The 24506-nt window shown below is 42.3% G+C and overlaps 1 protein-coding gene across 4 annotated transcripts in view; it reads right to left on the bottom strand.

The window, feature by feature from the left end:
* Positions 1-23162, bottom strand: part of RARB (retinoic acid receptor beta) — a 347370-nt gene extending 324208 nt beyond the window's left edge. The window contains exons 1-3 of one of the 4 annotated variants that reach the window (XM_053410538.1): positions 23148-23162; positions 18228-18345; positions 3905-3977 (exon numbers count right to left, since the gene is read on the bottom strand). The gene's annotated coding sequence lies outside the window, so the exon portion shown is untranslated. Of the gene's footprint in view, positions 1-3904; positions 3978-14730; positions 15033-18227; positions 18346-23147 lie in introns of those variants that run through there. The other 3 variants (XM_053410536.1, XM_053410537.1, XM_053410539.1) reach the window with 3 other exon arrangements.
* Positions 23163-24506: the final 1344 nt, after the last annotated feature.

The raw sequence follows: 24506 nt of genomic DNA, 5'->3' as shown, positions 1-24506 counted from the left end.
AGCCTCTGGGTCCCCTTCCCAAACCAAAAGTGAAGAAGAGAGAACAGGAAAACTAGAGAGAGCTGGAACTGAATGTCTCTTTGCCTTCATTGGTTTTACAGATTCCAAATCTCAAAATGTGGAGACAAAGTTACTTCAGCATTCAAGCATATACTTATTTCATTATAAAAGGGCATACGGTATTTAAGTAAGACCGCCAAATATTTTTAACTGAATGATAAAAATCCAGATGTCAGGAAACAACGGTTTTGTGCCTATTCAAGTTTGCTGCCAGAGAAAAGAAAACCTGCAAGACCACTCCCATTATGTTAACTCTCCAGCCTAACCCAAAATCTATATAAAACACATATGTTCTTTTGATTCATGAATTAGGCAAGAGAATTTCATCTTAATTTCAAATAGCTGGTTCTAAACATTTCCATTGACAGACAGTGGCATCAGCCTTGACGGTCTTAAGAAAAAAGTCTAGAGAGCTACTAGTCGTAGGTTATTAAATATAAATAAAAAATGATTCCTTATAATTGATTCTGTGTGATGAGAACAGGAGACATTCAGATTTCTCCTAGCCAAATATTCTACCAATAAATACAGACACTTTGCCAATAAACATATAAATTAATCAGGCTTTCCTTATTTTGTGTTTACTGGACGTAGGGATCAACTAAAGCACATATATGCTCATCAAATGCTTGATTCAAAATGTGATTAACTCATAAAAATCAACAATTTTTTTATTCCCACAGCCAACTTCATATATATCAGAAATCCAATTCTCAAAGAGTGGCAAATCCCCAACAAAATTTGCTTGCTTATTCTTCAGGCCAAGCCAGATGTGATGTGAAAGATCCAGAATTAAGATTCCCCACATTTTTATTTCATTATTGTTCATTAGCAGCCACAAGTAGTTTAAGGATGTGGTACTATGCAGAAGAGTATTTAACCCTTTCTCAGATGCAAATCACTCCCCCTGCCCAGCAGTTGTTAGTAGCTTCACAGGGTAATCTGCCCTTGTTTTTTCGCCCTGACCAGATAATAGTAGCTACAGAAGGCGGGATTTATATCAAGGGGAAAGCATGGGAGTAATGGATTAAACGTTCTCTCCTAGAGCATCAGATCCGCAAACTTCAAAGCTTCCCTAGGGGTCTCCTAATGAGCAAAATAAAAACCATGGGAGAGTCTAATCACAATCTCCCACCAGTGCTTAAAATATGTTTATTTGGGATACTAGTTGCACAAATACACACTCTCCCTCTGTCAACCTAACATCAACATTGAAGAGCATATTAACTGAATTATGTGTTCCTGCACTTGATGTTAACTTTTCACTGGACAAAATGTCTATTTCTGAATTAGTCAGGTAGCTGATGTGGTGTTAAGGCACATGCAGCGGTGCTAAGGCACATTTATCCAACTATGCTGCCAGCTCATTGATTATGTGTTTCTGTGGATTTCAGTTGGTATATAATTTTAGCTTTTTTAAAAAGTGTCCTTATTTCTACACCTGTTGGCTAGAGAAAGGACACAGTCTATATAAAGAATTCCTGCCACTCAGGATTCCTCAGAATTTGGTACTAAGTGACAGTTAATATAATCCAACCCGATATACTCACAATGATACATTTATGTGCATTTATAAATATATCCAGCGGAATTATCTTAACTGTAATTGACCGTGTGTGAGATCAGTTACATTTTCTCCAATAAATGTACCTCTAATCTTGAAATTTCCCCAGGTCACACAATTTATCAGTTTGGGGAGAGCTGGAAATTCCAAAAGGTTGCCTGACTGCCATTTCCAAATAAGACATCATAAGGTTTGCCAACCATGATTTTAAAAATAAATAAATAAAGGGTTCACAACATTTAAATAGTTTAGAACTGAAGCCAACTTTTTTATACTAAGAAATCTACATCTACAAAAACAACAAGGGCAGTTTCTCAGCCATTTTACCCACCTCAAAAATCTACTGTTTTGTTCTGACTAAATAATCATAGGCTTATTGAATAAGCTGAAAAGTTTGTGGCCAAAGGCACACTTTTGTGTTTTCCAAGTCACACTTTGAGGGAGGGACCTAATAGACATGAGATATACTTCTTCAGCTAGTTGTTACAGTAATTTATAGGACACAACAACAGATGCAGCAGGAAGGCTAAGTGCTTTGGGGATGCTGGACATGCCACAACAGCAAACTGGAGGCGAGTTCAAAAGTTCAGTTTGTGACTGTCATCACATGTTGCATGATGCCTGACATGCAGAACAGATAAAGGCCTGGGAGTGATAAGAGGTAATTGTGACTAATGACTTCTCACCTGACACACTGTTGACAGCACTTCCACACATTCGAGTTATCAAAGTGATCGTGTGAATAATGTAATGTATGAATTCACACTTAGGAATCCTATCTCTGAGAGGGAAAACTCGGGTTCCCTGTGCTATATTGCAAGAGACCAAATACAGATCTTTCCATGTAAGCTTGTCAAGAAGCTGGTGGAAGGAAAACACACAAGATGAGACAAGGTGAGAGAGAAAGGGATACATCTGGCGGTCTGCGTATCTTTGTACGCCACAAGAAAAAGAATTAGGGCAGTGCAATGTGGATCTGAGAATGCAGCCAATCAAATAAAAATTATATGGTCCTTCCATCTCCAAAAGACTAATTCTCAAGCATAACTATGGACAAAACCAGGAATAATCTGAATTTTAAAACAGTAGCAAAGGGGTCATCCTGAACTACTGGCCATGCTTGTTGAGACTGTTGTGGGCAAACTCCAACAAGAGCCGAAGAGCCACAGATTCCCCACCCCTGCAATAGTGGTCGAGTACATCAGTTTGTATCTTCCACCACTCCTGCATATTCGAACCAAGCTCCAACATGTTAGGAAAGGGCTTCTTAAGGTCAAACTGCACACATATAGGACCTTCCCTCCCACGGCTGATAGTATTAGGGCAATGTTATTCATCCCGATCCTACTTAGGTGTCCTCCCCCACCAGCATAATCCAGTTCTGATTTTTTTTAAAAAATAAGCATGTTCATTATTTTCACACAATTACTTGAGTGTGTATCTTGATTCTTAGACAAGGCAACTTCGAGGAAAATTTGAGCCCTTCTGCTTCTTCTCACCTTTGACATTAAGCCAGGCACAGCTCAATATTAAGAAATGCTTAATGTGTACCACTGTCATAGCCAATGAATTGCTCCTAGGCAAATCCTCCTTCCCTCGTGCAACAGACAGCAGAATTTCATGGCACTGACAATTGTACTCCTCGGTTCAATTGCTGAGAATACCCTTACAATTGCTCACTTGAAGAACATCCCTTTACTGTTGATTAACATAGCTAAAATATCTCATGCAATGTTGCATACAGCAGAGTATTGGGCTGGTTCACATAACCTAACCATGGTTAAGCAATTCGGAGGAAGCCATGAAATTACATACTTCCAAACCTCCCTTCCATAGCTTGAATTCCACCGCCACCCTACTCCTTAACTGTGTTAACCATTACACCAACATAAAACTTTAGCCATGGTTAAGTCTACATAGACACAAACAGTGCTTTTGTCTAGGAAAACAGGTGCCAGTACTCACTATGAAGTTGTTACAGGAAGTGTCACACTTTTTAACAAAAAGTTTTTTGAAAAAAAAAAACCTGGGGGAAAAGCCCTGGATACAAATTAGCATCCAATTCTGGTACCTTCTTAAGGAGGAACCTTGGTTGGCCTTAATTGTGCTTAAGGACAGTGCCCTCTTGAGTGAGGACCATTTAGGCTCCAAAAGAAGAGGAGTCAGCATGCATGGCCAGCTCCTGATTGCTTAACCACAGCAACATAATCCAGAATGTTACATGTCCACCAGGTCCATAACGTGATTCTTCTTTTAGAAATACTTTAAAGCTTAGCTTACCTCTCATTGCACCATAGCAACTGAAAAAGGGAGGGAAAGGAGCTGGGAAGATGGCACTTGACATGACTTCCACCTAGAGAAAGAGGAAGGAAGTTAAAGAACAAAGCAACAATATAGTCAACATTCCCAGCCTCCATCATCATACAGAATCATAGTAATCACCTCCCATCCCATAAACATGAAAATGGCTAAAGGAGGCACTGAGTTTGAATGAGTTAATTTGTAACGTGTTCCCTTTCTTTGTACAGTGGTACCTCGGGTTACATACATTTCAGGTTACAGACGCTTCAGGTTACAGACTCCGCTAACCCAGAAATAGTACCTCGGGTTAAGAACTTTGCTTCAGGATGAGAACAGAAATCATGCTCCGGCGGTGCGGTAGCAGCAGGAGGCCCCATTAGCTAAAGTGGTGCTTCAGGTTAAGAACAGTTTCAGGTTAAGAACGGACCTCCGGAACGAATTAAGTTCTTAACCCGAAATACCATTGTACAACCTGCAACTCTCAAACTTATGCTAGGGTTACATTCCAGAGATAGCACCTAAAGCCAAAGTCACGTGTAGTCAAAACGCACCAGGTTCAATGGCAGGTGAAATTGCTAAAGGTGTTTGTTTTTTCCTGGACATCCGCTCCCTTTCCAATTGTTTATAATCTTTTTGCTAAGTATGTAAAGCTTTTGAAAGCACACGAGTTAAAGGTACATAAGTTGAAAAGTACAAAAACACTGCTTGCAGCTGGCTTTCTAAATTCTGGTCTGCTGGTCTTGCAGAAAGGTGGGTTGTTGTCTTTTTGCCAAAGACAGCATTTGGAAGAACTGCTCACAGCAGTGCATAGTCACAAATAGTGAAGCAATTTTAAGTGTAGGGTTCCTGAAGGTTGGAAATTGTTCTGAATATCTGCATCCTCTCTCTTTTCCCACTTCTACTGCCTGGCCTTTAATTTGATCAGGGCTTGCTAGCACGCAGGTCAAATTTTTATTTTATTTTTTGCTGTACAGAAACATGCAAAACATTAAGTTGAATTTTAACGTTAACACACTGTCCTTTTAAAAAAATTACTCACCAACAGATCACATACAGTCAGACACGCACCCTCAAACAAACTCTAGCAAAAACAGATTTCAAGCTATTTTCCAAAAGGCAGCAAATGCAAACAACTAGTTACGAGTTCGCTTCCTATGACAACCTCAGGGCAACAGAAGATAATAGGAGTTCCTTCAAAGGACTATGACCAGAGCAAAGACAATCCTCTGAATCTGGGTCATTGTTAGTCTTGAACAGCACAAGTAGGTTATGAACAACAGAGGGTTTTGGTATGAAAACATTGGTTCAATAACTGGCACAAGTCCAGTCTGTTTAAACTGATCACAGACAATAGATGTCATTTTTTAGTCAAGTTAGGGAGAAATGCCTCAATATCAGAGGCTCTGACCAGTGGAGGAGCTTCATGCTCCGGCACCAAGGGGTTGAAAGCAGGTGGGGGCGGGCTGGCGTGCCACCCACAGGGCTGTGGCATGGGTCCTGGGCGTGTGCCGCCCTGCCCACAGGAGTGTGGTGCGTGTCCTGGGGGCGTGGCGCCCAGCACGGGCCAGGGGGCAGCCGCGATGGCACCCCACCAGGATCACACTGCCAGGGCGGTGTGCTCCCCCCACACTCCTCTTCCTCCACCAGCGGCTCTGACTATTTCTAGTCACTACAGGTGACCCAATGACACATCCTGAATCCAAGTACTGTAACGTAAAAAGGAAATAAATTTCGACAAAGAAAAGATGTAATGAAATGTGTGTGTGTGTTTTTGAAATACATATAAGATACAAAAATCCATATACATATGTACAGTGGACTTAATTTGTTCCGGAGGTCCGTTCTTAAGCTGAAACCATTCTTATCCTGAGGCGCATTTTTGCTAATTGGGCCTCCATCTGCGCACACACCTCCTGCGCATGGTTTCTGTTCGCATCCTGGGGCAAAGTTCGCAACCAGGAGCAGCTACTTCCGGGTTAGTGGAGTTTGTAACCAGAGCGTTCATAACCAGAGGTACCACTGTAGTACATACTGGCCACACAAGATATGAATGTTGCATGTAACATACCTGATGTGGATGATCAAGTGAAAATCACATATTTGCTGTGTGGTTTTGACAAATTTGTGACAAAGTTGAAAGATTTGCAGCTTCTGTCCAAAAACTGAAAATGTTCATTGAGGATAATAGGGTGGACTGTAAAAGTTTAACTGGGAATGAAATATAAAAATCTACTTGTATGTTTGTATTTTAATATAGCTAGATTTGATAGCTAGATAAACAGATAGATATAGATATATTGTGTTTTCATTTTGTATTTATGTATATAGTCTACAGGATGTACATTCTTTTTTGGTGGTTGATATGACCATGATTGTTCGAACAACAACAAACATTAAATGTTGGTGTTCTGACCAAGGCAGGTTTTTAAAAATAATCTGGCTAGTGAGCCTTCAGATCATGAGCCCTTGGACTGTTCTTACCTCTCATGACAGTTCAAGGCCGCACAATCTGAAGGCTCACTAGCCAGATTATACCATTTGTACCCATTAGATTGAACACTGTATTATTCACTTATATGGTGCACTCAAAGGCCCATTGAGTGTTATCATTTATAGCTCTAACTGGTGATGCTACTTTGCCATTTGCTCATGATAACATTTGGTTTATTATCTGTTGAGTTATAACTTGCTTTGCCAAGCAGCTTTCATGAGACCGCTGAGGAAGACCACAGTCAAAACCTGTTTGGGTTTTGTTATAGCTTGTTATTTTGACTGTTCAGTTTATCAGCATTTTTATGTGCTCTGCGATATTTCATGAGCTGCATTTGTTCAGTTTGTTGGTACTGTATTAGGTTTATTTATACTATTCAATTTTGGATTATTATTATTATTTGTTTCGGATACAAATAAAGATGCCCATGGTTTCTTTTTAATTGGTACTATGCTTGATTAAAACGTACAGAATACACATATAGTCTTTTGATCCCAATTTTCTTCCCTAAGCCCTGCATCCAAGGAAAGGTGTTTATTAGCCTATGCTGTGGCTGAGTGTCTTGCACTCTGATTTGCAATGCTATCCTGGACCACCATCCCTAGAGAGATCACTTAAGGCAAAACAAGCCTGAGATAGGAGATGCACTGCAACACGATGTTTTCAAAGTTATTAGCTCTGAACAAATCATGTCGATGGGACACGTATCACAAGCAAGAAGTCCAGTGAAATTCTCCTGACAATGGAAAAAAATGCAAGCCAGTATCAGAAGGAATGCATGCTTTCTGTGCAAAAGGTTCCAAGTTCATTCCAGTCAAAAGGATCGGGTATGAGATAGTATGAAATACTTCTGCTTTGGGACCCCTGACCGCCCCTGCCAGTGCTTATTTTCAGAAATGGAAGTACTGTAGTATCAGCAACAGTAACCTGTGTGAAGGCAACCATAGAATTACTGTGAATTTCTTGTTCCTCTCTTGTTTGTGTGACCTTGATGCTTGGCAGTAAAATTACACAGTCAATCACCAAAGTACTATAAATCACTTTGTCTCTTGCCCTTTCTGTCTTGTTTACTGCCTTTTGAAATTTCAGATTTAGAAAATGCTCTTTAATTTAAAAGTATCCTGGGCTGCAAAAGTTGTGGGGAAATACAAGTATAAAAGCCGAACGTACTGAGACACTTGTGTATATATTAGTACTGATCCTGCACCTCTGCAGACGTCCGTTAAGCTGTATAGGCAAGGAACGCAACCACATACATAATGTACTCCTACTAATCCTGGCTCCAAATCCAACTCTCTTCATGAAGCAATTTTTTCGCGGATGCATGGCCATTAGGTAAAGCAAAAATTATGACAAAATATTTGAGTATAATTTCATTATCTGGCAATCATCATATACACTGAATGTGAACTCAGTTTTCTAGTGCTGGCCTTTATGTATCCAAAACAATACCCCATTTACATGCAAGTGGAAAATACTGGCAGGCTTGGGGGAACTCAAATGGTATTTTGTAGAAATGCCAACAAAATATTCAGAGGCAGGTGGATTCACAAGAGAAACACCTTCCAAAACAGACCAAAGAGGACTCAGCATTAGGGCTGGGCAATATCTGGTTTTCAACGACATGATATATCACCAGCTAAACATCTCGATGTACCGATTTATCACAATATCTGAAATAAGGATAGAGCTATGTAGAGGCATTGGGTGGCTTCAAATTTTTCTGATGTCATGATTTTTGGATAAGACACACACAATTCATGATATTGCCAGGTCAAAAATTATGAAATCATTATAAAGATGTGGACTTTAAGCTGGTTTGGGATGATATATTGACATATCACCCAAAGCTACACTTAGCATGCCAGTAGACATAGACTACTAACTGACTGCTTGGTGGGGGAGAGAGGAAAAACCACAGGGGAGGGGAAATGGCATGGAGTATCCTAACAGAGGGCAGGGCCAAACAGAAGCACACCACCTTGAAACACTTCATTTCCAAAAATATTAAATGTAAACTTCCATGTCAGTGTGTGATTCCCTTACAGACCCACATACAACAGGTGCCAGGCACAGTCCCTGCATTTTCAATCTCTTCCAACCATACAGCTTGAAAAAAGGACTGTGTACGAAGCCCAGGAGAGTTGCTGCCACTCACTGTAGCCAATGCTGGATCAATGGCAGCTTCTGATGTTCCTTACTGTTTCTATGGAAACTTCTTCAGAAGATCCAAAACTGCCACAAAACTGTTTCCTATTATTTAAGAGCCTTTACTTGTATCCTTGATGCAAATATGGTTCAGCCCTGTATTATTGCTTCCAATGCCATTATATTAGATAATAATATAGGGGTAGCTTACCAGCAAGAAAAGGTAACATTGAAACTTCTGAAATTAATGCAAATACAACCATCCTTTCCTTTACAGTTGGATGGATATGTTGTTGCTGTTGGTATCTGTCTGTCTTGGGAGACAATAGTGCGCCTTCATGGGTGAAGCAGTCAAACTGTTGGAAGGTTACAGCTCCTCCATGGCTGTAAAGACCAATACAGGAAACACACGTTTTGTTGCAGTTGGGCCAAATGAGCGCATAAGGTTGTGCTGCTGCGGATGCACCATGGCGTTTCTTCTCTCTGTGCTCCTCCCACCAGTCAGTCATCCTCTGGTCACTGCTATGGATGCACAACCTGACTCAACACATTGGGGTTGATGTTGCCAGCCTTCATGTCATGTTTGCAGACATCTGCCAACGGGTCCGGTGCTTGAAGCCAGCTCCCCATAGAGCTTGTCATCGGAGATCCCACCTTCTTCCATTCTGTGTACATGACCAAGCAAGACGTCGCTGAGGCAGGAGTGTGAACATGCTGCGAATGCGGACAAGAGAGAGCACATCTTTGTTTCAGACTCTGTTCTGCCATGTGATGCTCAAAGTCTTCCTAACACAGCACATGCAGAAGGCATTGAGGCGTCGCTCCCGACTGGTCTAAGTTGGCCACTACCATAAAGCAGCATGCTCAAGCCTGGTAGAACTTCATCTTGGTATTGGACATTAGCATCACATTCTCCCATACTCTGAGAGGTGAATCATTGCCATAGCTGCCTTGCCAATGTGCTTGTCCAGCTCAGCATCAATGGAGAGGCTGCTGGTTATGGTGGAACTCAGGTAGACAAAATTGTCTTACCACCTCAAGTGTATGATCACCAATGCTGATGTGTGGAATGCTGGCGATGTCCTGATCCCTGCCAGGCTGATGGTAAGACTGAACGCCCTGAAGGCTTGGGCAAAATGGTTGATGAGTCTCTGTAGCGCTTCCTCAGAGTGTGCTGTCAAGGCTGAGTCTGCAGACAACATCTCTCATATAAGGACCTGCCCCATTTTTGTCTTAGAGTAGAGATGTGTCGTTAATGTAAATAAGGTTCAGTCGGTCTTTGTACTGCTTAGATAGACCCATCACTGTCATGGATCCTGAAGACAGTGCAATGATTTTCTATACAGATCTCTTTAGGATGCTGCATGGAGAGTATTTTTACAGTGCAGCCCTACTCATATTTACTCTGAAGTAAGTCCAACTGAGCTGATTTTCTTGTGTGCCCAGGATCTCAGCCTTAATCAGAACATCAGAAAGAACTTTATGCCAGTAAGTGCTGCTCAACAGTGGGAGAGATTCTCATGAGAGGTTGTGGCCTCTCCTTCCTTGGAGGGTTTTAAGCAGAGGTTGGATGGCCATCTGTCATGTATGATCCAGTTTAGATTCCTGCATTGCAGGGGGTTGGACTAGATGACCCTTGGGGTCCCTTCCAACTACAATTCTACGATTCTATGAAAAAGGACATCAAGTCCAAATACAGAATAAATGCAACTTCATGTATTTAACCCATTAAGAATAAAAGATGTATGATCTGTAGCTAATGCCCAGTTTCGATTGATCTTTTCTGGAAAACAAGAAAAACAATGATTCTTGTTTATGCCTCTTTTATAAAGTGCATTCATACTCTAATGGATTTTAATGTTACAGCAAAGTACACTCCTTACTTTGGCTCTTACAACAGACTTATGGAATCATTTGCCAAAGAGGGGTTATTAAATTTGGACTAGTACGTTTAAAGACATATCAAGGTTCTGTGCTGTCACTTATATCAGAGCGCCTGAGAGTCAAGTAATAAGTGATATAAGAACAAAGGCAAGAGCACCATTAGAACCAAACCAAAATCAAGAGCACTGTGGGAAATGTAATTGGTGAGCCTGGTTGCTTTGGGAAATGGGGTGCCTTTCCTTCTCCACTAGCCCTTTGCAGTGAAAACCAAGCCATCATCTTCCCTTAAGAATGCAAGGAGAGTCTCCTGTTCTCACAGTAGCCAACCAGACGGCTGTGAAAAACACATAAGCAGGATTCAAGCACAAGACTCTCCCCTCCTGTAGCTTCCAACATCTGGTATCAAGAAGCACTGTTGACTTCCTTGCCATTATCAATGCAATCACATTCACAACAGGACCCGCAACTGCAGGCGCCCAAGTCACCACATCACTCCCAGGAGAGACGCATGGCTCAGGGATGGTAAGTGCCACCCCCCTCAGTGTGGTGCCCAGTGTCCCGTCCCCCCCAGCTACTCCCCTGATGGCACCAATACAGATCACGCATGTGAACCTCAAACTGTCCCAGAGACATGATCAAACGTTTAGGCAGAGAACTTTTCAGACAGTCCTTGTACTGCTTAGGATAGACCCATCACTGTTGTGGATCCTGAAGGCAGTACATTGATTTTCTAACCCGGCCCTACTATTCACATCTACATAGTTCCAGCCTTATTGTGATATACTGATATATTGTGATGTTTAGCTGGTGATATATCGCAGTGTTGAAAACCAGATATCACTGAGCCATACCACGTACACATGCATGCACACACACACACACACACACAGAGAGAGAGAGAGAGAGAGAGGTGGAATCTACACACACATAAAAATGCTGTGAAAATGCTTTTTTTAGTTTTGAAAAATATATCGAATTTGCCATAGCTCACCATTGTCATCTAGTGCCCCATTTGTATATTGCACTTTACAGCACACTTAAAACGTGTTATTTGCAGCTCTATAGCTGAGTCCAGAGAGAGACTGAGAGAGAGGCAGACAGAGACCATAGTGGACACAGTGGGGAATGAGCTGGAGCCCTGAAACAACTGACTAGCCCAGGATGTGACAGAAGAGTTTCCAATTGCAGCAAAGAGTGCAAATTTCTAATGTGGGACCACCAATGCTGCTATAATGCAATTTTAGGCTCTGGACTTATGGCCTTCTGGTGACGTCCTCCTCTTTGGGGGGCAACATACTGCATGGGGGGGGCATTACCGAACTGCTGCTGACTGGGGCCCTGGATTTCTGCCTCAAAGTCCTTTCCTGACACCACCAATGGGACCACTTATCTCTACAGATGGACACAGGTGTTATGCACAGGACCACAGGTGCAGTCCTTACCCAACTCTTGTTCGACCTCTTTAGCTGTTTAACAGACTGCAGCCTATATCATGAACAACAAAAATTGGTCCCTGGGAATTTATCTAAACACGGTCACAAGCATTCTTCTTCAAACATAGCTCTGTGGAAGTGAAAAGCTTACATCTTTGCATCAGCAGATAGTGTTCTTAGGAAAGGTACTACTCCCAACTTTAAATGTTATGGGCGAAGGGCAAAGAGATGTGAGGAGATAAACCCGAAAATTTGTATACAGTTTTTGTAGATTTGCCGTCCACCATAATCAATAAACGCAAAGGTATGTTTCAATCTGATTACATTAAAGATTGTGGAGTGGTTTCCCTTTTTCTTTCCCCCATAACTCTTCAGCACATAAAACAATCATTGTACCCACTTTCCTTACTTTTAATTTATTAAATAGCAGCCAGGAGTTTAAAACAGTAGTATTTCATCCCTCTCACCCTCACACACACAAAAACCATTATCTAAAGCAACACATTCAAGACCAATATCCAAAAGGTAGATAATGATGTTAAATACAAGCTTTGGCAATAAAACTCCATTTTCCTTTTGCAAAGTGAACAGATAAAGGCCAGAAGGATGTGAAGTTCCTGATTTAATTTCAATCAGAAGCTGATCAAAATTGGACACATAGCTGCTGCAGGGTAGATCAAATTTGCATTCTGGCTGAATTTCATTCCATAAAACGTTCAACCTAATCTAAAACTGGGGCTTTTTGCTTGACTTTCCAAAGAAGAGCCTATTAGTTCTCCAACAAATCTGTGTGCATCAAGGATTCTTTTATCCACAGAAATGGGGTTAGCATACAATTTAGCTATTCATTTATGCAAACGATAGTAAACAGCATTATAAAAGACAGATAATAAAGAGCAAATGAGGTTATTTTGTTTCCCGCTTTATGTTGTCAGACTTCTGAGCATAGTTTAGTGTTTTCTATTCATGACTTTAGAATATCAAATTACTCCCTGATGATGTCTCAGATGTGCTTTTGTCTGCAAATGAGAAGGAATAAAATACCAAGGCATTAACGTTAAATTACAATCGTTAATGGTGTAAATACGAAAATAATTACTGCATCGTATCATCAATTGTTATGTGTTCATTACCTAAGTCCTTGCAAAGCTTTCGCTTTCTTGTTAACAATTATTTTTACTTTGTTTTTGGCTGGCTATTTTATGGCTTCCCGGGCACTTTAGCAGCATTCAGCACTTACACAAGCCATTTAATCCTGTTTAAAGCTTCATTTAAAAACTTCCTCTCGGATACTTCTTAACTGCAGGGGCCACGCTTTTCACTTCTGTCCTGATGCTCAGAAGCATAGCACAGGCACTGGGGGAAACAGAGACATTTGTCACACAAGATTATCTAAAACCCAGCAAAAGAGCTAAAGTCTCCAAATCTCCTTTTAGCCCTTTCTCGGATGTATCTCTGCTGCAAAAAAAATAAAAAATAAAAATCGATCACACTACCGCTTCCACCAGCACAGCATATAGTATGAGCTCCAGTGCCCACAAGGCAGGGCAACAGCTTCATCCGGTTGCATTTTTATTACCTCGACTCCCCCTCGCCCTTAAGCAGAAATTGCAACTCCCCCCCCCGTAAGCTGCCAAAAGTGAGCTCACACGCACACAAAACTGGTTTTGCTGATGGCAGCTAAAAATGCCACTCGCCACAGTTCTTCTCAGCCCGTGACCCTTCCCTCTCGGGTTAACTCTTTTATCATTTTGATGGATTCCGGCTGCTTCACTGCCCATTAAGCACCCCATGCCATTTGCAAACCCACATTTGGGGCGCGCACAAAGAGATGCACCAATGCAAAATTGGATCATCGTCATCGTTATTTAGGGAGAGATATAATAATAAAAATAACAGCAACAGCAGCAATCTGCTGTCATGGTGAAAAGGAGCCACCTGCTCTTGAGCCAACAGCCAAACTTCTAAACAGCACCGCTTCTGAACTCGTCCCAAATTGTAAACGCACTAACGGAAAAGCACGAGGACTAGAAGCCTGGAAAGACTTTTACGCGCGAATGGACTCGCTCCTGCAGCACCTCTCCACTTTCGAAACATGCAACATCATTTAAACACTTTGAAAGGTTATCGAGATTCATTCCAAAACCAGATGCACAACCTCCCTGCTGTCCAAAAGTCGCCGGAGCCTGGCAGGGCACTGCCACCCGAACCTGATGCAAACTTTATTCTAGCTAGACCCTTGCGCTGCTTGCACAGAAAGGGGGCGGGGAAAGAGCGAGGCTCCTCTGCCCCGGGGAAAAGCAGCAGCAGCAGCAGTAGCGCTACGAACCGGCCCTACCACGCCAGGCTTGCAAAAGCAAAGCCGCTCGCCCTTGCAAGCCACAGCTCCTCACAAAAGCAATGCCAGCAGCAGCCCCCCCTCCCAAGCGCAACTCCAGCCCCGTGGCTAAAGTCGGCCAACTCCTAGGAGTGACTTTTCGCACGAGTTGGGTTGCTTGCAAGATCGCACCCCTCCGCTGCCCCCTCCGCTGCCCCCCCCCCCCGCGGCACGCTCGACTGCAGAAGAGACTGGGAAGCAAGCAAACAAGCAAACAAACCAACAAAAGGGGGAGGGATGCTTTAAAGCCGAAACAGCGGTCGCGGCAAAAGCAGCCATATGGATGAGTGGGGACCCCGCCGACTGCGCGCATTTCCCGTACAACCCGTCGCCCCTGAAGGATGTGCGATTTGCAGGAGAAAAGTCCTCGGGAGCCGGGATTTTGAGCTTGAGCGCGAAGGATGATGCACCTGATGGCAGGAGCAGCCCCCTCCGCCGGCTTCTCGGCTGCTTCGCCCAGCGCCTTGCTTACCCGTGCATACTAGTATGCCATGCAGAGGGATGGAGATGTAGGAGCACACGCGACTACAATGGAGACGGCATGAGCACGGCCTTTACCTTGGCGAGGGGGGTGTGTGTGTTTGTATCTGTGTGCGCGCGCGCGCTTCTGCTGCCGGGCGCCGCGGCGATCGCCTCCTGTCAAAGCAGCGCTCGGCGCTTCTTCCCGACCCGGAGGAATAGCAGCGCCCGGTATCCCCGCGCCGCTGCCCGCGCCGGTCCACGTGCCGCTCCGCCACGCCCACCGGCGCGCTCTCCCAGCTCCCGATTTGCCTCTCCCGCCGTCGCCGTGGTGCTTTCGGAGCTGCTGCCTTGCAACGCTTGGGCAACGCATTTGCAGGCTGGCCCACGCGACGCAGAGCGGCGTTTCTCTCTCTCTTTCGGCTTCTGCCCTGCCCACGTTGAAGAAGGAAACATGGGCTGGGCTGGGGCGGTGGAGAAGGGAAGGTAGGAGGCAGTGCCCGCTCCAGGTTTGTTGGTTTGTTATTCAGAACCCGCCTTTCATTTCAGCGGATCCCAAAAAATACAGATGCTATAACTCCGCGTTTCAAAAGTCATGCATCGTTCCAAAAGAAAACACTTAGCAATAAGATCTGGGAAAACCGAAGAGCAGGTTGCTTGGTTAATTACTGCACCGGAATTTCGAAAATGCTCCAGATTTAGACAAGACATTCACCACGGCCCTGCAGTGGTAATCTTAGACTGGAGCCAATGGCTTTTCAGTCACTCCAACCATGGAGTGGCATATTATTTCACTTCAAAATCAAGGGCCGGATTAAGACATTTAGAACCCCTAAGCACTTAAAAGATTTGGGTGCACCCCGTGTAGATCTAGTTCAAAATATAAACAAAACTAAATGGCAAAATAAAATTTCATTTTTTGATATGAAACCTACAGTTGGATGGAAAATAATGTTTATTTTTGTATATTTGTAACAATAATTTTATTTTTGTTGAGCTGCACCATATGGCCCATGGTAAATCTGGAAAAGGAAAATTTATGTGGTGCCCCCCTTTCCCTTGATGCCCTAAGCACATGCTCATTTTGCTTAATGCTTAATCCAGCCCTGATCAAAATGTAATAAGCCAACTCTGGAGTTTGGGGGGCTGCACTCCTGCACTTAATGCCCAAAGCCCTGCCCCAAGGGCACCACAGTCTCTTCACTGCTGTTATCACCAGCTGCTGCAGCTCTGCATCATTGACGCTGTTAGCACCTGTCATGTATGACTTAGCTGAGATTCCTTCCTCACAGGGGGTTGGACTAGATGACCCTCAAGGTCCCTTCCAACACTTTGATTCTGTGATTTCCAGGCAGAGAGTATTAAGCACATAAGAAAAGTTCTGCTGGATCCCATCAAAAGATGCCTCTGAGAAGCCCACAGGCAGGATCTGAGCTCAACAGCACTTTCCTCATTTGTGCTCCCCTGTGTACTAACTCTGATATTGGAGATAGTACACAGACATCATGGCTAATAGAGAGCCTTATCGTCCATGAATTTGTCAAATCCTCATTTGTAGCTATGCAGGTTACATCACTACATCTTGTGAGAGTGAATTCCATAGCTTAAAAAATGTGCTCTAAATCTTCCCAAATCTTCCAAAATTCTGTTTCATTGGATGACCCTGGGTTCCAGTATGAAAATGAGAGAAAAATGTATTTCTATTCACTTTCTCTAGACCATGAAATGTTTTCTTCACCTTTTTCCATGTTCCCCTTCACTTGCCATTTTTCTAAACTAAAAAACTCAAAATGTTTCAACCTTTCCTCATAGGGAAGTTATCCTAGATTCATGATCGTTTTGGTTGGCCTTTTTCTGAATCTTTTCCAGCTCTACAATGTTCTTTCTGAGCTGCAGCAAACAGAATTGTACACAGTATTCCTAGCCTGGCCAAACTATGGATTTGTACAGTGGCATGATATTTACAGTTTTATTTTCAGTCACTCTCCTAATTATCCTCAACATGGAATTTTCCTTTTTCACAGCCGCTGCATACTGAGTTGACATTTACCTTCATTGCGATCGGACAAATGAAGCCTGGTCACAAACTCAAATCCCTTTTCTGATCAATCACCAGTGAATAGCATTTGTTACTTGAAGTCCCATAATGCAGAAGTCCTTTGTGAGCTCCACCCAATATTTTTTTTCTCTTCCCACCCTGAACAGCTTGACCACTTCACTGCTCACTCCTACTCTAGGTTATTTATGAACAACTTTAAAAGTACCAAGGCCAATACCCCCCTTGTCACATCCATCCATTGGAAGAACTCTATTTAGTTCTACTCTCAGCTTCCTTTAGTTACTAGTTACTGACCTGTCTTCTTATCCCATGACTGCTAAGCTTGCTCAGGAGTCTTTTATGAGAGACTATTGAAAACTTCTTGAAAGTCACAATGTCTACTGGATCTCTCATGCTTACTGACACTGTCAAATAATGCTAAACAGTTAAGTAGGCAGCACTTATCCCTGCAGAAGCCATGCTGATTATTCTTCAGCAATAATTGTTCTTCTGTATGCTTGGTAATTCAGTTTTTAATTGTGCGTTCCACCAGTTTTCTCAGAACCAATTATAAGCTAACAGCTCTATCATTTCCTAGAACCTCCACATCCTTTTAAAAAAAAAATTGGTGTTACTTCAGCTATTTCTTCTTTTGCATTGGATTGAATTAATTTGTTCTAGCCCAGCAAAACCTCTTGACTGGAACTCTTACACACAGGAATCATTAAAGCAGGAGTCGCCAACATGGTGCAATCAAAATATTATGGACTACTTCTCCCATCAGCTCTAGCTAGCATTGCTAGTAGTCAGGGATGATGGGAGTTTGAGTCTAACAATTTCAGAAAGCACCACATTGACCACCTTTACATTACAGGCTTTACCATCTCCCTAGGTTTGACTGGGCCAGTCCCTGCTGGTTGCTGCACCAGACCATTATTCCTATGTATTTTGTATTTTTAAATAGTAAAGCAAAGAGGGGGAAAGCACAATAGGCACTAGCATTGCCCTGGTTTTGTCAGGTTTCCTAGTTTTGCAACTGTATTTGAACACCATAGTGCAGAACTATATCTGGATACTGTTGTAACTTGGTTCTCGAACGCCTTGGTACTCGTACGTTTTGGCTCCCGAACACCGAAAACCCAGAAGTGTTCCTGTTTCTGAATGTTCTTTGGAACCTGAACGTCTGACGCAGCTTCCGCGGCTTCTGATTTGAGTGCAGAAAGCTCCTGCAGCCAATCGGAAGCTGCGCCTTGGTTTTTGAACGTTTTTGGAAGTTGAACGGACTTCCGGAATGGATTACGTTCGAGAACCAAGGTGCCACTGTATTTCCTACCTTCCAAAGCATGTTTTTCACACTATTACACAGGTCTAAGGGACGTTTGCAACTTCCAGGAAATGTAGTTTGATATTTAGGCAGCAATCCTATAACTACTTACCTAGGAGTAAGCCCCATTGAACTCAGTGGTACTTACATGCATAGGATCGTACTGCATGTCTCCCGGTACATAAAACAGGTTCATAGCCTTCCACCCTATCCAGGACTCGTTCATCATCTCGCTGCAATTTATCTTGGTTTGGTGGCTGCAGAGTCTCTACAGATAAACACAACAGAGGAAAAACAGATGAATCAGATCTTTGACAGCCATAATGGGTTCAAGGTAGCATTATGTAAACATTATTAAGTGCAATAAACACATGTCAGCATTAGACACTCTTATGTGGATGTGCCAGTAAGAGTTACCGTGAACTTCTTAGTCATAATGTCTTTCTAACTTTATGTAGATAGTATAATAGCAGTTCAAGCAGTGCTGCAGCCTTGACGGGAAATCTTTACCCTGTAATAGATAGGCCAGGTCTGAAAGAGTGCCACTGGGAGACTGTACGCTTTCATTCATATAGATGCTGCGCATTTGTTGGACTGACAGGGAGGCCGGCCACCAGCTTTTTGCAGTGTAATTACTAGTAGAGCAGTGTTTTAGAGGCCCTGTTCGCTCCCGCCCATCCGGAAAACAGGTGCGGTGTGTGAGTTTTAACGTAAAATGTAGGACTATGTCCTGAATGGTGATTTTTAACTCTGCTGAAATAGGTACTTTTGCATTCTTACACAAGTAAGAAGAGGGAGGATAAATGTCAAGGTTCAGGGACATGCTGGACAACCAAGAATTGGAATCAGGGGTCAGCAGTTTTTTTCAGCAGGGGACCGGTCCACAGTCCCTCAGACCCTGTGGGGGGCCGGACTATATTTTGAAGAAAATATATTTTATTTAAATTTTGTAAATTTTATTAAATGATTTTGTTTAAAATGCATCTGTGGGTTATTTGTGGGGCATAGAAATTTGTTCATTTTTTTCTCTCCAAAATATAGTCCGGCCCCCCACAATGTCTGTGGGACAGTGGACCGGCCCCCTGCTGAAAAAGTTTGCTGACCCCTGCTGAAAAAGTTTGCTGGCCCCTGCTCTAGATGTTGTACACCAGGTCCCATCATCTCTGGTCACTGACCAGGCTATCTGAGAATGATGTAAGTTGGAAGTCCAACAATATCTGGAGTGCCACACAGGTTCCCCACCCCTGCCCTAGGCACCCTAAGAAAGTTTACAGCCTTCTACTTGAGGCGCTTCACTTTCCCCTCTTGCACTAGCCATTTTCCGCTACTTCAGCAGCAGGAAGTTCCACAAGTTAACACTTAGTCCTCCAGATGAAGCAAGGGACAGGTCTACTCTTGTGCTGCATCTTGCAAATTTCATTCCTTCCACGCCAAATGCTCCAAAAGGAAAATGTAAGTAGATGACAGCATTTTATTATGTTGTCTGTCAGTTTGCTTTTTATTATGTTTTTAACATTGTACTGTAATATGTTTTTAATGTTGTACAACACCCTGGGATCTTTGGATAAAGGGTGGTATATAAATTGAATATTTATAGTAAAATGAATATTTATTATTATTATTATTATTATTATTACAGTGGTACCTCGGATTACATACGCTTCAGGTTACATACGCTTCAGGTTACAGACTCCGCTAACCCAGGAATAGTACCTTGGGTTAAGAACTTTGCTTCAGGATGCCAACAGAAATCGTGTGGTGGCGGCACAGCAGCAGCAGGAGGCGCCATTAGATAAAGTGGTGCTTCAGGTTAAGAACAGTTTCAGCTTAAGAATGGACCTATGGAACGATTTAAGTACTTAACCCGAGGTTCCACTGTAGTAGCAGTATTATTACTCCTGTTCCTTTTTCTATTTCTTCACCTCCATCACAGACACAGGTTGGGGGTGTTTTAAATGCCCCCTTCTCAAGATCAGGTGTTTTAGTGACAAGGCCAGATTTGAATCAGCAGTCTGGCCCCACCCCTTGATAATGATTGACAGGAGGGGGTGGAGACAGAGTGGAGAAATTAGGGCAGTGCAGCTGGTAGGTGAGTGAGCTTTGGGATCAACACTCAAACCCCATAGTTGGGAATCTCAAGCCCAAAGGCCAATAGCGGCCCTCTAAACCTCTCCACCTGGCCCTTGGATCTCTCTCTCCAGGTCATACCTCTCCCCGGCTCTGCTCTGCACCCTCCCTGAGTGTTTTTGCCCAGATAGACTGTGTACCTAAGTACTGACAATGCCTACTACTTGTCTGGATGGTGGACACAGAGGAATGGGTGGGGCTAAAATACTGTGCAAAGGTTCCATTTTCATTTGTTGCTCCACCCACTTTGCCTCTGGCTTCACCCTTCATTGATATATGGCCCTCAGAAGGTTCTGCAAAAAGGAATGTGGCCCCTGGGCTAAGAAAGGGCCCCCACTCCAGCTCAAACACACACACATAAATAAAATCAGGACAGAAATAAATTCTCTATGCTCTCTCTCCCCCTGACACCTGTGTACAGTGCCAAATTTGATGACCCCTTTGCTAGCTGAGACTAATGGCCAATATTTGATATGATGTAACGTGTTTTCTTCTTTCTTCGTTTTCCATCGCACTTCCAGTCATGCCAAACCAGATTTCCTAACCCTGGTCTCTCTCCCAGCTGCTGATCTAAAGAAAAATTTGGTTGGTTTGGGGAAGATTCCTATCTTGCTTCTTTCCCAGTCTGGGTTCTGTGATTATTTAAAAACTGTAATTAAGATTGTATAGAAACATGGAATTAAACTACCAACTTCTTGAAGCAATTGGTGCCTTGTGAATAATTAAAGTAAAAATTGCCAATGGAATTGACGCCAGTGTGGATCTGTGAATCAATTAAGTTGTCAAAATATTGCTGTGTAGTGCCCTCAAAGGAAATTTGCTCCTGAAGTGTGTATTTAAGGGCAATTTCACTGTATTCCTGCAAGATTAACCATTATTTTAATATATACCTATTGTGGTGATTTAAAAACTAGCCCGCAAATGAATATGCTAATATCTGATTCTGTGGAAACGAGTGATTACGCCACTTTCTAACATCCTTGGCAAAAGCTCCTTTGATCAATTATTTCTTGTTTAACTTCTTTTGCTATACTTTTGGATGTCACACTCAAGTTCTAGCTGCGAATAAAAGGGGCTTAACAAAGATAAGAGCACTACAGGGATTCATAATGGTGAAATCACTTACTTGCGCTTCTCATCTCTACGAGCAAATGTCTGAAGTGAAATTAATTTGGTGATCCCAGGTTAGTCTGCAATGGGCCCTGGCCCATGCCTCAAATAAGCTAAATTATTGTTATTATCCCTATGTTCTAGTTTCAAACAATAGAAGTTAATTGAGCTGTCCTAATCATTTAATTTCTGGTATTAAAATGAAAATGTTTATGTTTGATGAGAGCTGCCATGCCTCAAAGGGATCTGAACTGAACCACTTGGGTGCAACCCATATTCTGTAAATGCCCTGGGTTCAAACAAACAAATGAATGAATGGCAGGCAGGACAGAAGCAATAACTTTTAATCTCTCCCCCGCCCAACTCTGGGACATTTGCAGACTGTTTTTATTGGTATTTGGCTAGCTTCTGTCAGAAAATAGAATACTGACTAGAGGAAACATTGGTTTGATCTAACAAGACGATGATGTTGATGGATTATTTTATCCCACTCTTCAGCCACAAAAAGTGAATGGAAGTGATAATGCAATCCCTACCCTCAGGTTTACAGTGTGTGTGTGTGTGTGTGTGAGAGAGAGAGAGAGAGAGAGAGAGAGAGAGTATGTGTGTATGCATAACACAAAAGGAAAATGGACTGGGAGGGAGGAACTGAAAAGCTAGTTCAGGCACTGTTTCTTAAGTTACAGAATTCTTGTAGTGACCAGATAGAAGAATAGAATAGAATAGAATAGAATAGAATAGAATAGAATAGAATAGAATAGAATAGAATATTCAGCTTGAAATTCCTCAGCATAGCATATAAGCAAGGAAGAGAGTATTACTGATGCATAGTGTGGATAACTAGGGTGGTCTTTATAGCCATCATATCCACAGCATACATTTAAGCACATTTGTGCTTTAATCCCCCCCCTCAAATAATTCTGGGAACTGTTGTTTGTTAAGAGTGCCCAGAGTTGTTAGGACATCCCTAACAGAATTGTTAGGACATTTCAGATGTCCACTATAAGGTCACAGAATGGGCTGTTAGTTCTTAAACACCAGAACCCCAACTCATGATAGGGTTATTTTTGAGCGTTCAGTTGTTCAGCTTACATATTTGTAAATAAACTCAAATATAAACTTGTTTTCTCATTTGGATAAGACTTCAATTTTCTGAAGGAAGGCTTCCTTCCTCTAATATCTTTCCTCTGCTTGCTAACCACGCAAGTATCCTGTTGGCCTTGGTGGTACTTTTCCTGATCTGCAGTGTACCTTTCAGCTTAGCTTCTGTGATTGTGGTTTTTGAATGTCTCCCAAACATCCTGGATAAATTTAGCTCCCTTGACTCTGTGGGAGAGCACCCACAACAACATTCTTCTATGTATTTGCCCATAGTTCATTTTAGAACTGAAATACTGATATAGATACTATTTTATTTTAGGGGTGTCCACTTTGCATTCCTCTCTTCTGTAAAACTTCAGATATATAAAACTCATACCCTCCAACACTTTGAAGCCCAAATCTGAGTCACCGTCTTACCATTTCTTGTGAGAGCATGGCAGCCATTTTTGTTACCCCAATCTCGCATGATTTCACACACCTACCCTGCCCCCAAAAAGGACTTTTGGGGGGCATAGCACCCCCAAACACACATTTCAGGGCACCGCACAAGATCGCAGCCTCAAAAAAAGCATTTTTGGGGGGCGGTGAGTGGAATCACGCTGCGAATTCGTGTGAGATCGCGATGACCAAAATGGCCGCTGTTCCCTCACGTTAAAAAACACAGGATGTCCCAGTTTTCCAGGACACTTTCAGGGCATGTAATCATTCATTTATTGCATTAATATCCTACCTTTTTTTTCTCCAAAGAGCTCAAGGTGGCATACATGGTCTCCTCCTGGACTCATTTAATCCCCACAGCAATCCTGTGAGGTAAACTAAGCTGAGAGGATGTGACTGGCCTAAGGTCATCCACTGAGCTTCATAGATTTGAACCTTGGTCTCTCAGGTATTAGTCCAACATTCGAACCAATACACCACAAACTATTTACTTCGATAAACTGTGCTGCCTCCCCCCCCCCATCTTTTTCTGTTTCAATGGATTATATTTTCGTAAGCTGGATAAATGGGTGTATTCTGAATATGACTAGCATCGTATGGTTTTGCTTGTTTCTGAGATATTGTGACCAGAACTCTATGACTATTGAACAACCAGATATGGATGCACCAGTTGATTTAAATCTATGGCCTGCTTTATGCACAAGGCTTCTGTACATATAAATGTACTTCGGAATAGACAAATATGTATACGTTATACAATAAAAACCAGCTGTTGCCGATCTATATTCTATTGCCGACAGAGTGAAGCAGAGCAATCAAGTGCCTTGTGACCCTCAACAGCCTCACTCCTGTCCCTTTTAAATTTATCCCACGAATTTGAAATGTCTTAACTTGTATTATTTTTTTAAATAATTTTTTATTGGAAATTTTATTTACAACATAACATAAACCCCCCAATAAAGAAATCCACCCTTATTAAACGTGAACATACAATACATACAATAAGCATAACATACAACAATACAAACAACCAAATAAAAGACTTCCTTTATCCTGTATTTAAGTTATAATTAGAAAAATCTTAATAATTGCTCATAAAGGAAACAGCTTATAAGAAGTAAATAAGGAGGCCAGATACTGAAATGTCTCAACTTGTAATGCCAATAAAGAGATTTGTATTGTATTGTATTGCCTCTGAGGACCATCCTTCCAGCCATGGCTGGGCTGTTGTAATATCTTCCTAGAATACCAGCAAAATGGCCTGGTCACAAAAAGTGATGGCCTGGTCATAATTTTGAAAACAGATTGGGTTTTGCTGAGTTGTCATGTGTGTGTGTATTTGAATAGGGGATATGGAGGGAAGGGGTGTCTTAAAATAAAATGAGAGCGAGAGTGTCTCATGGGGAAAACGAACAAGAGAAGCGAGGACGAAGGAATGTGGATGAAGCTCTCCAGTACTAATAAAAGGCTTCATTCACCTCAGGCCCAGAGCAAAAAGTGCTGTACTTGCACCTTGGTATTAAACAATAAAAGAAACAAGAGGACTGTCATTCAGGGAGAAGGTGCGCCTCTGACTTCCATTCAGTCTGATGTGGATAAAAAAGGGAGGGAAAAACCTGGGGAGGAGAGGGTTTGATTAATGAGCTTTTGT

This window comes from Podarcis raffonei, chromosome 12 (assembly GCF_027172205.1).
Source record: "Podarcis raffonei isolate rPodRaf1 chromosome 12, rPodRaf1.pri, whole genome shotgun sequence".
In the NCBI taxonomy this organism is placed as follows: domain Eukaryota; kingdom Metazoa; phylum Chordata; class Lepidosauria; order Squamata; family Lacertidae; genus Podarcis; species Podarcis raffonei.
This window is presented reverse-complemented; position numbering and strand designations above follow the sequence as displayed.